Consider the following 3,125-nt stretch of genomic DNA (forward strand, 5'->3'; position numbering starts at 1 on the left):
ACATATTAAATATAGTTTTCAAAGTGTTTTGTAAAGTGATGACAGAGCAGATTAATACAAGTGTTCTAAATGTTACGAGATTTTAACTTTCCAGGCAGACACAGGTATACTTCGAAATGGTTTGTCACCATCAGTCCCCAATTTCCATCCAAACAAAGAAGAGTTCCACACAGGTATGAGATTTCACCAAATTAAGGTAAGTTGTGTAGCATTAAACATATTTTCTTTCTATACTAGTTGCCCATATCTGTAATTTGTCCAAAGGACTCCAACTATTTATTTTCCTACTCACAAAAGAATCTCATCTTTTATTGGCATAAATATGTAGGGTACAAGGAGAATTTTACTGAGAAAAGTTTGCCTTCAGCTAGACTACAGTCAAGTGGAGATGATCAGATAATATTTTAGAGAGAAAGCAAAACAAAATAAACAAAACCATAGTTTGTTTTTTAGTAGATCTTTAACTCACAGAGTATAAGTTACCTAGGGAAAACAAGAGCCATGAATATTAATTTTAGAATTTTGTGTGACTCTTTAAATTCAGTGGGGCATCTGGGAGAAGTGGAAGGTTCAAGGCTGGCCTAAATTTTAGATTAATTATATTTTCTCACAAATTTAATTATACAGATTTAATTAGAGAAATACCAGTATCAAGTTGGCAGGGGGTTCACTGGAACTAGTTAGTAATTAAATAGATATAATGCCCCCCAAAGCCAAGCAGACCAAAACAAATGAAAATTTTTAAAAATTGTTTAGGAAAATTCAACTTTATAATATGGTAACAAATGTTTTTGTCCTGTAAGATTTAGAAAACTTGCACTCGTGCCCATAAATTTATAAAGGTTTACAATATATAATTTAAAAAATTATTACAAATGTCATTTTATTGATTTTAAATGTCTTTCATATTACGAAAATAGCTTCATTTAATGCTTACTATGAATAATAGTATTTACAGTACAATTCTTTGTTTTCTAAAAAACTCAATATGCAGCCTTACTCTGCTTAGGAATTTTATAGCATTGTAGCTAATATTATTTTGTGTTTTTAAAATAGTTCATTGAACACCTGTACTAAAAAACAATTTAGTTTGTGACATACCTCATGCCACTTGAAGACCATAATTGTACATTTATTTTCTTCCTCATTCTCATATGTTCTTAAGCCTGCTTTCTAAGTAGCTGTATGCCCAAATTTGTTGATGTCTCCCTGCATAGCTGTAATGTCATCTTCATTTCTCTCAGTAGAACAGAAGAAGAGAGGAAATACAATTCAGGAAATGAACCATTGATAGGGGATTTGTTGTGATGAGGATCACTTCACATTGTGCTGTATCAGTTGTATAAGGTATAAATGGGTACCGAAAATGTAAAGGAGATAATTCAAGCAATTCGTACCATTCCTGTCAACAAATAACTTCTTGTAGTCCTGAAACTGTGTGACTCTGCTATCCTTTCGTAATAATTTTCCCAATAGTAAAATATTTTCCCAATAGAAAAAAATAAAGTAAGTAAATGCAGCCATTTATTATTCTATAAAAAAGTCTAACCATTCTTACCATATATAAACATGCTTTTGTAAAATTAAAAATATATATGTGGAAAAATGTTTGCAATCTTAGAAAGGGAAAACTTCCAAGTCAAGACACGAGATGAAGACTTAAAATAGCAAATTAAAAGATCTTAATGATAAAGACAAAAGAAAACAAAAACTCTAAACAAATAAAAAAGTATTTAAAACATAAATGAATCTATATAAATCAAAATATCGGTTATTATACACGTAAAAATCCTAGTGATCATATTCCTTGGTTCCTGTCTATGTGGAGGTGAGGATTTTTAATTTTATTTATATACTGTGTACTGTAGCAAAATGATATAAAACAAACATAGTATAATAGTTATTTCTAAAAGTAGAAAGTAAGATTACTAAGCACTTATCTTAAAAGCCAAGTAAGGCAAATGTGGTGACTTTCTTTTAATTGTCCTCATAATTCAGATTCCCAAGTTATTTTACTCTCTTTATCTGTGTTTATACGGCAAAAGACCTGAAAATAAAACTATCTCTTTAAATCGTGAGACTGGTATGCAAACATCTAGCCATTCTTTTGAAGTCTTCTCAAAATTCCAATAGCTTACAGTTTTAGAATGACAGACAAAAATATCCCCTTCACAGGAAGTTGAGTGACTTCACTGAATTCTATTAACATTTATAAAATATCTCAGTAAACCTATATGCTAATGAATATATGAGAGAGACAGGTGTTTTGTTTGCATTGCTCTAAGAGAGTATCGACTATTAAAGTTCTGTGATTTCTGCTGAAAACTCGGATGTGAAAATAAAATCATGTCAGCTTAATGAACACAATGGCCCAGGAGAATGACTTCTACAATTAAGATATGAAAATTCCTTTCTTAAATGAAATTGGCATCACATACACCGATTGGACAAAAATAATTTCAAATGTTGATACGGCTCTATATTTAAATCTATTGACTTTAAAATGTACAGCATGAGTCAGAACAACTGGTGCTTTTTTCTTGCACATTGAAGCCAGAAGTCTCTACAGATAGGAAAATAATTCTGTCCTGGGTCGTGTCCCATTTTTTTCCCCTCCAGAAGTACTTCAAGTACTTCTTAAAAACTCTTTTGGCTAACTTGTGAAAAAAGTTGACAGGCTTTATCTTCCAGTGATTTTATGAAGCAACTTTTGAGAACAAAGTCATGTCTTGAATGAATATGTATTTGTATTGAATATTTTATGTTTTGCTGTTATGTAGCCAGAGCCAGAGGTTGGAATTATAAGCATTCCAGAGAGAATTTCTTTGAAATATATAAGAAAGGAAAGGATAATGGAAGAAAATATTTTTATCAGCCGACTGTGCTCTTAGCCAATATATATTAAAATAGTTTTTTTTTGCTATTTTATATCATCTAGGTAAAATATGCAGGTCAAGAAATACTTATTTCATGGTAATATTACTTATTTCAAGAAATGCTTATTTCATGGTAATAGTTACATACAGCAACAAATATGTTCTATTACTATTAGTATTTAACATAGATATTTATACTGAATTTCTGAATCAGTGATCAATGAGGGGTTCTTTTCTGTTGTAAAATTT

This window comes from Rhinopithecus bieti, unplaced genomic scaffold (genome assembly GCF_001698545.2).
Source record: "Rhinopithecus bieti isolate Rb0 unplaced genomic scaffold, ASM169854v2 scaffold_10401, whole genome shotgun sequence".
NCBI classification, from domain to species: domain Eukaryota; kingdom Metazoa; phylum Chordata; class Mammalia; order Primates; family Cercopithecidae; genus Rhinopithecus; species Rhinopithecus bieti.